Source organism: Cavia porcellus, unplaced genomic scaffold (genome assembly GCF_034190915.1).
Source record: "Cavia porcellus strain 051 isolate PalLab524CR breed Dunkin Hartley unplaced genomic scaffold, mCavPor4.1 scaffold_16, whole genome shotgun sequence".
Lineage (NCBI taxonomy): Eukaryota > Metazoa > Chordata > Mammalia > Rodentia > Caviidae > Cavia > Cavia porcellus.
Window position 1 is genome coordinate 18668578 of NW_026947499.1, and position 14326 is coordinate 18682903.

Here is a 14326-nt window from a genome sequence, read left to right on the forward strand (position 1 = left end):
ACGTAAGTCATCCTCCCATAAGTGTATAAACGCCAGCTGCATTAGAATACACACATTTTCACATGTACACGCGCATACACACATATTCCACCAGGAGTGCAAACCATTCATTTCCTCAGCGTCTAAGCCAAGTGCACAGACTAAAGCAGAACACAGTGCAGGTGCTCCTGCTCGGCCCCCGCCACGTAACCCCAACTCCCCTGCAGCCAGTGGGGATGAGTTCTGCCCTTCACAGTGGTCCCAAGCAGGGACTCAGAGCCATTCCCAAGCCCCTCTCAACAGCCTAAAGAAGTCAGAACAGTCCACCGTGTCCCCCCATAATCTCAGGGACCCCTCCAAGGTTGCACAAGAGTGTGGCCATTCCTGTCCAGAACAGCAGCCTCCCTGCCTAACGTGGAGCAGTCCTCAGCCCCTCAGCAGATGGGACTCTTGACCCAGGACAGACGGGACTTCTCTGCTCTGGGTCCCCAGACAGCTACAAAGTTGAAGCCGTACAGGCAGCTTACCACCACCTCCTGTTGTCATGGCGACACAGCAGCTGGGTGCCTTCAGCCCTCCCAGACTGCCCCGGGCTCCCCACTGGGAGCAGCTGGTCCAGCAGTGCTTTTAAGAGGAAGCTGAGAGGGGGTGGGGACTGCAGGTATCAGGTGATTGGAGAAAACGAGGACCCTGCCCCCTAATCGAGGATCATCTGGTGCTTCCAGTGGGTAAGAGCCAATCTCACCAGGGAAACAGCACCCAGATGCCCATGCACAAGTCCTCAAACCAGAGAGCCCGCTGCTAAGGATGTTGAGCTCCCTGGACTGTCAGACACTGGGCACTCCCCTGCTCCATCTCGATCAGGGCTCCCAGCGACCTTCTAAAATAGGAGCTGTGACATTTTATAGAGAAATCCAAGCTGGGAAAATGCAGTGACCAGCCAAACTTAGATCTGATTTGAGACCTGGGTCTCTTCAACACCTCCTGGGTTTTTAAAAATCTCACATATGACACTGCCCAGAGGCACAGAGTATCTGAATAGAGAGCTCAGAAGATAGATAGCATTCCTTCATGTCAGAGAAGGCGCAGCTGGAGCCTGAAGAGGGCTGGTGATTTGCCCAAAGTCATACAGCAGACTGAGGGCACATGTGAGGCTCTTCCTCACCAGAGCTGAGCCTCTCCAAGACATCGAGCACTAGGTCATGACGTCCTGGAGGAATTCCTGGGTTTGGGGCAACCTAGGAAAGCTGTAAACTGACCTCAGATCAGAATCCCAAGCAAAGAGAAGAGGTCCTCTGAACCCCATCTCAGGCCCCAAGAACTGTCCAGGAAGCGCACAGGATCGCTACTCCCTGAGCTGGCGCCTAATCCCAGCAGGGGTGATCACAGCATCAGGGGAAAGTTCTGATCCTCAGTGATGACCAGAAGCACACCGCACACCGAGTCTCTGCCTCACAGGTACACCAATAGGACATCAAGTCAACCCCAGCCTTCAGCTGCAGCCCCAGTAGGGAACCCTCCCCAGAGCTCTGGCCCCAGAAGTAGCTCCAAAATCACCCTCAGAGACTGTGTGGTCTTTCTGGAGCACGGGTTTTCATAAGGAGGAAAATAATCTGGTCAAACTCAGGAGCTATGTCTGCAGAGCTCAAGGGGGCTGAAGTGTGGGGGGACCACCCACATCCTCAGAGCTGGGGACAGCTGTGCCAGGACACCCTGTCCACTTGTCCCTTCTACAAAAAGTTTGCACCTCCCCAGGTACCAGCCTGGTCTCATTGAGCAGTCCAGAAAACTTCTCCAGTGTTTTTTCCTCTCACTTAAAAAGCAGGCCCTTCGGAACTACAAAGAACCAGAGGTGACCTCCGCCCCTCCTAAAGGCTCGGCCACGGAGGTGAGTTGGCTCCCACGATGACACTTGGGACTGCCGGAAGGGCTCCAATGGGGACAATCTGGTTAAACAAGCCCCCCAGCCTGCATTCTCTCTTCTTACACACATGCTCACATCTCAGAGTGGACATCCCAACTATGCAAATCCTCTACACAACGCCAATCTTTGCCCAGACGCAGGGAACCTCATCTGTCTGCGTCACCCCCAACCAACACCTCATGGAGCTAACTTGCAAGTATGACCTGCTCCTTCTCCCTGGGAACTCGCGGCTGGCCGGCAAAGGGTCACTTGCGAGCCAAATCAAAGGACCCTTACCTTCCCCTGAGGCGCTCAGTTGAGAACCCCTGGTGGGAAAGCTTTGGGGGGTCACGGAGATGCCCAGAGCAGGGAAGCCTGCACGAGCCAGCACGTCCCATCCTAGGCCACAGGAAAGTTTGTCATGTACCCGGGCTGGCTTGCCGCAGCTTCGGGGTCCCTCTCGGGAGTCTGGGCGCGGAGCCCGGGCTGCGGGAAAGCGGCGGGGAGCGAAGCTCCGCCTGGGGGCCTGGGGACAGGAACGCGGGCGCAGCAGCCGGGCCCGCTTCCTCCCGAGCCTCCAGCTGGTCGGGGCCCCCGAGTCCTTACCTGAGGAGTCCCGGCCGCTCGCAAACTCTGCGGCGAGCTGTGCCGGCGCCCGCCCGGTCCGGCGTGGCTCGGGGCGCCCGCGCGTGGGCGCCGTCCCGGCCGGGCTGCTGCAGTGCACCGCGGGGAGCGCAGCCGGATCCCCCCGGCCGGCCAGCAAGCCTCCCCGGCCGGCCCCGAGCTACCTGCCCCCGGCCGCCGCCGGGCGCATCCTCCGCCGCGGGAAAGTGCAGAGCGTGCGCCCGGATTGCAGCAGCCTCAGCGCCGGCCGGGGACGAGGAGGCGGTGGCGACGCCAGCCGGCGAGCCGGGGAGGCGGGCGCAGCAGAGGAAGTGCGCGCCCGACCGCGCGAGCCTGCAAGGCGGGCGGCACTGCGGTGCCCCGCGCCACCGCGAGGCCCGCGCAGGACCCGCCCGGGGACGCCCGGCCGCCACGCCGGATGCGGCCGCCGGCCTGTGGCGCGCTGCCTCCCCGCCGCCTCGCTGGCCGCCCGGGACTTCGCGTCTCCAGCCCCAGCTCCCCGCGCCGCCGCGAGCAGCGCGCTGAAGCCCCGCGCGCTTCTCGCCGGAGCCACGGCGCTGCCTCTCGCTTAACTCCTTGAGTGCCACCTGGTTCTCCCCCAGTCTCCCGTGGAGACCGGCAGACTGGGCCTGGCTGCTGCGGAGCTCAGGCGGACGCCACAGCCCCGGGCCTCAGTCTCCTCGTCTGTAAAATGGGCTCGAGATCCATGTCGTAGGGTGGTTGGTAAAATTAACTGAAATGATTATGCAAAGGACTAAGGCGCCTGACACTGAGTTATTACCTCATGAATAGCAGAAGGTTTGCTGCTGCCACTGCTCAGAGGTTTGGCACGTGGCACCTTGCAGTTGGACTCGGTCTCTTGTCTGTCTGTCTGTCTGTCTATCTGTCTGTCTATCTCTCTCTCTCTGTCTCTCTCTGTCTCCAAGCTTTGTGATCTTGGGCAAGTCACAGGAGGAGCTCTGAACCTCTGAACCTCTGAACCTCTGTGTCTTCACCTGCAAAATATGTCTGGCAATGTCCCAAGTCAAAGGGTTCCTGGTGTCTCCTAGTAACAAAAGCAGAGACACTTTTTTTTCTTGACCTGGTTGGTAGCTACACAGGTGTTTGTGTTAAGTCACTAGACTGTAAGTTTACATACCAAGCACACTTCTGTACATGTGTTAAATTTTAACTTCTGAAAAATCTGGGATTTGGTTTTGTTTTTCAGTGCTGGGGTTCAAACCCAGGGCCTTGGACATGCTGGGCAAACCAAGCTACACCTTCAGTTCCTGAATTTTGTTTTTTTGAATGATGAAAAAGAAAATTTTTTTTTGAGTGACAAATCCTGAACCATCAGAACTGGGCTGAGGTTCAGGCTCAGCTATACTTTCCGGCTGTGTGATTATCATCAGGTTATCTCCCTGAACCTCAGTTTCCTCATCCACAAAATGGGAGACAAAATGACAGATTCAACCTGGGGCCTACACTCAACCACTGTCAGCGTCATGATCACAGTCTTACAGTGTCACCTACATCCCAGAGGAAGGAGGGTGGCCGAGAAATACCTGGCAGGCAGGGTGCGAACCTCAGAAAGAGCTCAGGGAGAGTGCAGGCTGCCGGATTCCATTTTTAGTATGGAGGCAGGAGGTAGAGAAGAGAAATTCCTGGAAGGAGTGGCCTGGAGGCCAAAGGGAAAGGGAAGAAGCTGCTCTCCAAAACCCACAGAGTGACAGCTAGACCACAGCTGGGCCAAACAACAGAGTGTCTGTCCATACTGTAGGCTTCTGGGGGGACCCAAGGAAAGTTTTCTAAAAACCACAAAGAGTGCCCACTTTTAATGATTAAGCCATGCCTGGGGACACACGTGCTGCAGAATATCCTAGACAACGGAAAGTGACCCTGACTCAGGGAACTGTAATCTCAGTGAACTCATTGTAATCTTATTGGTATCTGGGTTAAGAAACTCCCACCAAGGGCTTTGGAGGCCACGACAGCTCCTCAAAGTTGTGTATAGGGACAAAAATTCCCCCTTTCCACAGAAAGGAGACTCGTCCCTGATCGGAGCGAATTGCTGTCCCAGTTCGCAGAGCCCTCCCTCGCCATGAAACCCACAGCGCTCTGACGCCTGGCTGGCTTCTTCCGGGCTGTGAGCTGCCTTCCCTGGTCCCCTGCCACCCTGCAGAGTGAACCCTAACAAATCTATGCTTTCATTGCTACTTCTGTGTACCCTGCTCAATTCCTTGTTCAGGATACCAAGAACCTAAGACAGTCACAGCCCTCACCAACAGTACGGATCTGAAATTTGACATGGGACAGACGTATCATTTCTCTTTCCTCATTTACCTGGAATTCAAATAGAACCGGGTGGCCCATCTTTGTATGTACTAAATCTTGCCATCCTGACCCCATGGCTATTAGCTCTGTACCCTGGGGGAAGCTGCTCAACACCCCAGACCTAATTTGTTAAATGGAAATGAAGGGTCCTTCTGATAGTGACCAAAAAAATGAAGCTGATCAAGGTAAGTGAGAGGTGTTCCCAGCATGTAGTAAGTGCTTCTAACTTGTTCTTTATAGTTCTCACCATCTCCCTTTTTTTCTGTTCTTATGCATTTTCTTTGCGTGCATCTTGGAGTTTGCAGGGTTCCCAACAGTCTTGGGTAGCTCCGTTGCTGGTCCTGGAAACTAACAGATTGTGATTGGCTGTAACAGGTAAGCAGTGAAGTGGTAACATACGCACCTTCAGTCAATGAATCAGTTTTGGCAGGAAGGAATGATATCTGGGTCTTTTAGCCCCAACCGCAGACAAATTATAATTCTGGGGGGGAGCCTGCCCTGCTCCCGGCTTACCAGCCAGTGCTGGTGTCTCAGGTTCCTGACAATGGTCTCATCCTCTCTCCAGCCTTCTGTATCAGCTCAGAATCTTACTATTTCTGGCCACATTCTGCTGCAGGACTCCTGGCAACAGGAAAAACAAAGCAATCTTTAAAATAAATTATAAAGATCAAGGCGGAGTGATGGAAGAGAGTTTCCAAACACAAAGTCAGGTAACACGTTTAAGCTTTGTTCAAAAAAAAAAAAAAAAAAAGCGAGCCATATATCACTGTCATTTGAACTACAGCGTCTAAAAATAGGATTTGCTCTAATTTCCTGAGTAACTGAAGCAAAAGAAGAGACTGTGTAGGTAGTGAGCAGCCTGCATCTGGGAGTAAGTAACTTCTCTTTGACAGTGCTCTTCTCCTTGGTGAGGAGGAAACTCACTTCCAGAGCTGCCAGGAAAATTGTGGCAAAGAGAAATACTCGGGAGCCCCAGCTATACCTTGTGCTGCCAGGACACTGTTGAGTACATTGTTTACCCTCTCTGAATCTTGTCTTTAAAAAAACAATAGAGATAACTGTAGATCTAAGCTGATGAGGGCTTCACACAGCATGAGCAGAAGGCATCTGTATACCACGCATATGAGTCATGACCTAGTATCATACCGATCTCAAATGGACAGGCTACCCCCAAGGCAGAGGGAAGATGTGGTCTACTCAGGACAGCAGAGAGAATTCTAGTCCCAGAACTAAAGCAGATGTGGGCTTCCCAGTTAGATGAAGTTTTTTTCAGGCACTAAACATCTGACTCACACATCACTGTCACTGTGCGGAAGAGAGAATCCATCAGATCATGGTCTGAGGTGCAGGGGAACTGTGCAGAAGGCCCCTGACTTGCAAGGAGCTGCCCGCACTGCCCACACTAACCAGCCACTCTCCGCCACCGTGCTGGCCACTTCCTCTGCGAAGTGTGCTGTTGCACCTGCCCTCGGTGCAGAGCCCAATTTGAGCTTTTATCACTGCACCATCTGATGGTGCTAGGGGTTGGTCCTGCAGGCCAATTCCTACAGGCAAAAGCTGAGTCTTAGAACCAGTTCTGTGTCCCCAGCATCCAACAAGGGCTTGGTGATGCACAGGAAGAAACTGATGAATGAGTTAAATCGCCCGGTTTTATCAAGGATGTATGCAGTGAAAAAGAGAAATCCTTATCTCCATCTGTTCAAGCTGCTCTAACAAAATACCATAAACTGGCTGGTTTATAAATATTTGAAATTTATTTCTCACAGTTCTGGAAGCCAGCAGCTGAAGGTCAAGGTGTAGCAAACTCAGACTCTAGGAGGGGTCTGTTTTCTGGGTCAGAAAGGCTCCTCGCCACCGAGGTCTCTGGGCTCTGAAGAGGTCGATGATTTTAATCACGAGGCTTCACCCTCCTGATCTAGTCACCTCCCAGCAGCTCCACCTCCGAAGACGTTCACCTTGAGGGGCACAATTCCAGCTTACAGATTCAGGGGACGGACTCAGGCCACAGCACCTAGCATGATGAAAAGAGTTCACCCGTCAAAATTTGGTACACAAGCGTGAAGACCTCCTACCTCAGCACTTTGTAATGATGGAAAACTGGAAAGAACCGAAATGCCCATCAATAAGAGACTGGGATAGATCAATTCTTAAAGGGCGGCAGTGAAAGTTAATGATCTAGAACTCTATGCATCATCCTGGATAGATCTCAAGCATTATGGTGAGTTTTTAATGTGGAGTCTGGAGTGGGGGAAGCTACTCACAAAAGGACGTACAGGATAACACCACTTACTATGATGCGAAAACCTGCAAAGCCATTCAGGATGTTTTTATGAATATATAAAGAGTTGCAGGAGGGTTAAGTGTGTTTTTGGTGTTCTGTTTCTCATACAGTTCCGTGGATACATTGTATTGTTCTCTGCATGTTTTTACATGCCTGAAATAGTTCTTTAGAGGAAAAAGCAAGAGACAGCAGTTAGACATGAAGGCTAAGATGAAACCAGCCTCCTTCCCACCCCTGTTCTGGGAGTCTCTAGAGACTGTGCATCCTGTAGGAGGGATTTAACCTCTCTGAGCTTCAATTTGCTCAACTTTGCTGTTCTTACAACATTGCATCTTTGAAGAATTAAATGAGATAATGTGTAGAAACCTTTCAAAGCAACACAGGCATTTAACACACGATGACTGTTCATATCATAGTAATTCTCAACACCAGTCAATCGCAAATGATCTCAGGACTGGAAACATCTGATTAAATCACACATTTCTAGTTGCTGTTTTGTAGGTGCAAATCGTGAAACCCTGAGCCTGGACAGGATGAGTAAATTCTGTCCAAGGACTAATAGCCCAGGCTGGCCTTGAGATCTTGACAATCCTCCTGCCTCAGCTTCCTAAGTGCTGGAACTACAGGTGCGTACTGTCACACCAGGCTATTTAGAAGGCCCCTGGGCTAAGGTGCTGAGAGGGGCCTCCCTTCAAAGATGCGTCCCTCAAAACCTGCCGAAACCTCTACTTCCTTCCACAGAACCAGAGCTGGTCTCATGGGGGCTGACAACTGGGACACATACCAGTGGCTGGGGGACACATACTATATTACTAATTTTACCCAAACTGTGTCCCTCCTCTTCCCTAATTCTAAAGCATATTTATATCACCATGAAAAAGACTAAGAGTCATCATGTTGTAAGGTCATCCTTTTCTAACTTAACTTTTCAGTTATCTGGAAATCTGATACTTAGCACAAATGTCTTGACACAAATACACTTACTAAGGTGCACTCTTTATGATAGCCCCAAACTGGAAGTAGCCTGAATGGAAGGAAGGGTAAGCCATATGGTACCCATTCAAAGGAACACTATGCAGTAGTGAGAACAAATGTACTGTGGCCACCACGACCCCATGGATAAGTCACAAATACAATGTTCAAGAAAAAGAAGCCAGACCCAGAGCAGTGCATGTGATCTGCTGCTATTTCTATAAATTTCAAAACTATCCAGGCTGCTCATGGGCCAAGGAAAGATTATACCTGAGCAAAGGTTTGGTGGGAAAGACAAGGAAAAATTAGGGGTGTTGATAATGTTCTGTAATTACTCTGCGTGCTGGTTATGTGGAAATGCTCTTTCTGAATATAAATTGATCTATATTGTTTGTACAGCTGTTAGACTTTATTAAAAAAATCAGCAAATTCCAGTTTTTAACGTTTAGCGGTCATAGATGCCTAATGCCCATGCTGGATCAGCCACAGAAAAGTTAGGTGGAAGGCTCTAATGAGCCTCCCCTCCTAAGTCTTGGCCTTGAACAGACTGGCTGAATCCAGTTTCCATTCCAGGTTTGCTGAAAAGGGAATTGTCTAGGTAGAGCCAGGCCAGGTGGGGACGGGGCCATTACTCAGGACATATGATCCAGAAAGACGGGCAAACCAACCAAATTATCTGATCTGGCAGATCGGCAGGATCAAATGTCCCAGATAATGGTCAACCTGCCATAGTGACACCACATACTGTGGCCAAAATACCTTCAAGGTAGACCGGTTTGGCTGGGGCCATGTCGATGGGCAGAGAGAACAGAAGCCTCTGTCTCCCCTGGGTCTGATTGATTTCAGCAAGAGGAGCCCTGGGAGTGTCTATAGGGGCCACAGGAAAGTAGGGCAGTGCTAAACCTAGAGGGGCTCCAGGAAGCCCCCCACTTCTGCCACTCCTGCCCTGGGGTGCTCCCAGGCCACAGTCCTGAGCTCCAAAACATAGATGGTCTCACTTGATTTGCACTTAGCATCAGGAACACTGTTTTGCAAAAGAGGAAACTCAGGCTCGGAGTGGTTGAACGAGCCACCCAAGAAAGTGGTGGGATCCCTAATATTTTAGCTGATGCCACCAAGCCACACATTTCCTCCGCAGGAGGGCTCTTCCCCAGCTTCCTCTTCCATACTCATGTGGCCGGTTCAGGGGAGCCTCTCCTCTCTGTGGGGTGCTCCACAGTCCAGCCCTTGGCAAAACAGGCACCAGGTGTAGCTAGAAAGCGTGACAGATATTGGAAGAAAGCACTGTGGACACTGAAGAGAGAAGCAGCGGTAGGGAATAGGGACAGACTTTGGGGAAGGGGTGGGGAGAAGGAAGGGAGGGAGGGAGAGAGGGCGGGAGAAAGGAGACCGTAGCGAGAGCCCCCCGGATTTGCAGTGTGGCTCTGGGCCAGTCTCATCAGCCCCATGAGAACCCCTGAGCAAAGATTATCCTTCTGCTGAGTTCCATTGAGGCAGGAGTGGCCCAGCCTGACAGTGTTCTGTGGATCATAGGATCAGCCAGAGATTTTTGAGCATCAGTTTATTCGATAAGTTGGTTATGGGGCCGGCAGGGAATGGAGTGTCTCTTAAGAGCACCTATTATAATTATTTATTGCATGCCTATCTGTCCCCCTGGATTCTAAACTGCAAAGGGGAGGATTATCCTGTCCAAAAAAGCAAGCCCGGAATATAGTAAATGGTCATTATTTATGGGCTGACAGGTTCCGCTGACTAGTTCCTCTGTATCCGTTTGGTGATTGCCACACATTTCCTGAATATGTTCCATAGAGTATATTTTACTGGCTTGAAGTAAGGACCAGATGTAGGGTCTGGATTCGAATCTTAAACCCAGATCTTTCTAACTCTATGATCTTAGGTGAGTCATCTTAGCTCTTTGAGCTTCTCTCTCTCTATAAATGAGACTCTGTTATAACAGTATTTGGTCATCATTATGGATGGAGGGTTACTTTAGTGTTTGTGATTATTCAGTGCACGGAGAAGCAATGAAGTGCATCATTACACCCATGGAGACATCATGACCCGCATTCCTTGGTGCACCTTTTATTGGGTCTGTTTTTTGTCATCATCTGCTGTGTCCCGTTGTCTGTCCCCCAAGCCTCCTCTTGGAGGCAGGGTCCATGGCCTACTGGTCTCTGTGCTGCCAGCATTATACAAGGGAGTCACACATCGTAGGGATCCAATACGTGCAGGCCCTGACCCTAAACTAAGGCTTCGGCCACAAGTCCCGTGTGCTTATTCATTTAATCCCTAATGTGAGTGGTCCTGTTTCCATTCTGGAAATGGAGAACCTGAGGTTCAGAGAGATTTTCTCAAACTTTCAGAATTTGATGATTTCAGGGGCTAGGTCATCCTGGCTCCACATGGACTTTTCCAGGGGGACACATGGCCATCAGGCCTGGCTAACAGGTCCATCCCCAAAGACAGCACAATGCCCTCAGTCTCTCTGGAGATGCCAGGCTGGCCTCTGGGGAAATGCTCTTAGAAATCAGCCTCTTCCAGTGTACTCTAATTTAGATACCTCAGGTCTCTGGGGAGCAGAGAGAGCCACAGGCTCCTGGACCGGAGGATTTTTACCTTGGAATTGGCAGGAGTCGGCCTGACCTGGTTACAGAACTGCTCCAACAAGCATCTGTCTTTTGAATGTCATTTTCTCCTATGTCTTCCCTATTTGAACTTTTTCCAAGTAAATACACTCATGAAGCACAGCCCACACCTAAACACTGTGATACCGGCTGAGCTCTAACATCTCGGAGGCCTGGAGTCTACAGGTCTGGGGCCCACGTGCTCATTTTGGCCTTGTGATCTCACTATTTCTGAGCAGGGCAGGTATTTGTTCCCCATTTTCCAGATGGGGATACTAAGGCTCAGGAAAGCTAAGTCACCTGCCCAATGGCACAGGGCTGGAAATGGTGCTGCTGAGGCCTGGATCCAGCTTGGCCAAGGTCTGAGCCTGAGATAAGGAACACACAGGCAGCCGGGAGGCGGGTGTCCTTGAGGCAGGAGCTCCTTAAGGATGCAGGAGACAGGACTGTCCTTGTGGCTCTGCCTCCCCTCCCTGGGCCTCCAGAGCCAAGGACAGCAGTGCTGTCGAACACACATAGCTCTGGCCTCACCACGACCCAGCCGCCTCCTGGCACTCACAGCAGACCACCCATCCTCCTGCTCTCAGTGCCAGGAGAAATCTGGCCTTAAGTCCACTTCCGGCTCCATTTCCACCACCCCCTCCACCCTCCATTGCAGATTCCCTGTCCTCCTCCAAATGCTTGATGCGGTCACCACCTGGCCTTTGCATATGCCGTTTCCTCTCCTTGGAACATTCTTCCCTTCCTCCCTTTCATTTCTCTGCCCAACAAAATCTGCTCAGCCAGCTTTTTCACATGTTGCCTTTCTTCGGGATGCTGTGGTTTCTAGAACCCCCACAGCTTCACTAACAAAACAAGGCTGGGGAAACTAGAGAAAAACCAGTTTGCCCAAGAGAATCTTATTATCCTCATGCTTTTTGACATGATCAGACAGGACAACTCCATATCTCTGATTTAGTTCAAAGAAATACATCTCAACATCCGTTTACATAAACTGGACCCTTGCCCTTAACACAAATTTATTGTTCTATTTTCCAGAAGAACATATCTCATCTTGTAGGAAATGTTCCTCCTCATTCCAGCCTGTGTATCAAGAAGACGCCATCCCTGATGTCCTTGAGTCCTTGAGCCAAACTGGTCCCGTTTTAGACTGTCGTGATTTGACCGCAGTGATTGGGCCACAAGTTGGCCCACATGACCCAGGCTCAGCCAATCAGAGAACTTCCTTGGGGATTTTCTAATTGGTGTTTGTAGGAAGCAGCTCTAGTTCCTAATTTCCATGAAATTCAGTTTGAAGGGTCCAAGCTACTTGGGAATTTGCTTAGATCCCAGAAGGATGAAGCAATGTGCAAACAAATGATACAGTAAGTTGGTGAGTAGTTCCTGAAACTTAGCTGCACATTCTGATTGAGTCAAAGAACCAATTGGTAGGTCTCTGGCAGTGCAAGTTCAAGGTGCTTTTGGAGACCTAAAAGTCTAGCATTCTCACAAACATGTTTTAAAAACCCTTCCCCAGTTATATCACACCACAATGTTATCAGTAAGTATTTATTGAGTTCCAACGTGGACCAGGATCTCTGCTAAGTAATGGAAACACAGAAGTGACCCAAAAATGTGACCCCTGACCACACAGAGCTTACAGACTGGAGCTGTGCTTCCAGTGCAAATAGCCACAGGTCACAGGTAGCTGTTTAAATTTAAAATAATTAAATTTAAGTAAAATTTCAGATTTAGCCACGAAAACAAGTCTTTCAATTAAAAATGGGAAAAGCTTTAAATAAACATTTCCTAAAAGCAGAAATGCAGATGGCCATGAAGTATAAGAAAAGATGCTCACTATCGTTAACAAAGAAAGAAATGCACATTAAAACCACAATGAGAATCATCTCTTACCTGTTCGGATGGCTGCCATCAGAAAGACAAAGAATAGCTGTTAGTGAGGAGGGGGGAAAAAAGGGAGCCCTTGCATACTACAGATGGGGACGCAATTTAGTGTGGGCACGAAGGAAACCAGTATGGAGGACTCCTCAAAAAGATTAAAAATAGATCTCCTGTGAGATCCAGCAATCCCGCTTCTGGGTCTGCATCCAGAAATGAAATCAGGGTCTTAAAGGGACGTCTACACTCCCACATTCACCGCAGCGCTGTGCACTATAGACCAGGTAAGGAATCCACACAAGGGTTCCTCTGTGGTTGAAAGGCAGTGTGATAGAGATGCACACCCGATGCACACACGCGCTCAGCGTTTACAAGGAAGGAAATGCCATTGTCAACAGCATGAGTGAACCTGAAGGATACTAAGCTAAGGGAAATAAGCCAGAGATGGAAAGTTGGGTACTGCCTGACTCACTTCTAAGTGGAATCTAAACCAACCCAGCTCAGTGAGCAGAAAGTAGAGGTTCCCAGAGGTAGGTGGGTGGGGGTATAGAGAGCTAACGGTCAAAAGATACAAAACTTCAGATTCACAAGATAATTAAATTTCTGTACAGTATGGTGACTATAGTTAATTATACCACAAATATATGCAAATGAAGATTTGAAAAATAAAATATACTGGATCATATACTTCACAAAGGATATGTTAATTACCTTGATCATGGTAATCATTTATAATGTATGCATATAAAACATCACGCTATTCGCTTTAAATATGTGCAGTTTTTATTTGCCAATAATACCTCAATAAAGCTGGAAACAAAAAACATTTTTCTTAAGACATCTGAGGATCTTTTGGGTATGGTGATACACAACTTCTGACCTCAGAACTCTTGAATCCTGAGGCAGAAGAATCGTAAATTCAAGCCTAGCCTTGGAAACTTAGTAAAACTGTGTCTCAAACTAAAAAATAAAAACAGCTTGGGATGTAGCTCAAGGTGAAGGTCCTAGGTTCAGCTCACAGAATCATAAATAAATAATAAATCTCAGGGTCCTCTGTGTCCTTTTCTGATTCTTAACTCGTTTTTGCTTTTTTAAGGGAAAATGTAGCTCATCGCTGAAAGTTACTTGAAAGTTACTGTCCAAGTCTATAGAGAACTCTAGAATATTTGTATGCATGGATATGGAAAATATAAATATGCATATATATGCATGTATTCCTTTCTGTTCCATGTTTATTTCAAAGGTTTGGTAAGCCTTCCAATGCCAATTTCTAAGCTTGAGTTTCTAAAATATGAAATATCCTATCTCAGATATTGTATACTCTTGAGATCTCTTGCAAGAACCTAGGGCTTGGTCTTCAAAGTACTTTTGAAATAAAGCATTTCTTAAAAACAAATAAAAATAAAAAACCCCCATCTTTTAGTCTGCCTTACCACATTTCAAATACTTCAAAGCCCATGAGGCATGGCTACAGAACATAGCTGTCAGTGTGGAACAGGCTATAAAATTTTGCCTTGACTACAGTCTGGCTGCCAAACTGTCATGCTGGCACTCTGGGAGGCTGAGGCAGGAGGATCACAAGTTCTAGGGCAGCCTGGGAGATTTAACAACAAAGTGAGACCATCTCAAAATACAATATGATATGACACGGTAACATATGACACAATGTGATATGATATAACAAAACGTGCTGGGGATGTAGCTCAGCACAAAGGCCCTGGGTTCAATCTCTAGTACTGAAAAAATAAATAA

General features: G+C 49.0%; 1 protein-coding gene and 1 long non-coding RNA gene across 4 annotated transcripts in view; both read right to left on the reverse strand.

The window, feature by feature from the left end:
• The window catches only part of Wscd2 (WSC domain containing 2), a 107365-nt gene extending 104739 nt beyond the window's left edge, over positions 1 to 2626 (reverse strand). For 2 of the 3 annotated variants that reach the window (XM_063225810.1, XM_003477876.4), the window contains exon 1: positions 2489 to 2626. The gene's annotated coding sequence lies outside the window, so the exon portion shown is untranslated. Of the gene's footprint in view, positions 1 to 506; positions 639 to 2488 lie in introns of those variants that run through there. The other variant, XM_013141815.3, reaches the window with a different exon arrangement.
• Positions 2627 to 6551: 3925 nt separating this feature from the next.
• Positions 6552 to 13103, reverse strand: LOC134470659 (uncharacterized). The gene is made up of 2 exons (XR_010039690.1): positions 12590 to 13103; positions 6552 to 6830 (listed from the first exon to the last, which is right to left on the reverse strand). It is a non-coding gene; the product is annotated as an uncharacterized LOC134470659 (long non-coding RNA).
• Positions 13104 to 14326: the final 1223 nt, after the last annotated feature.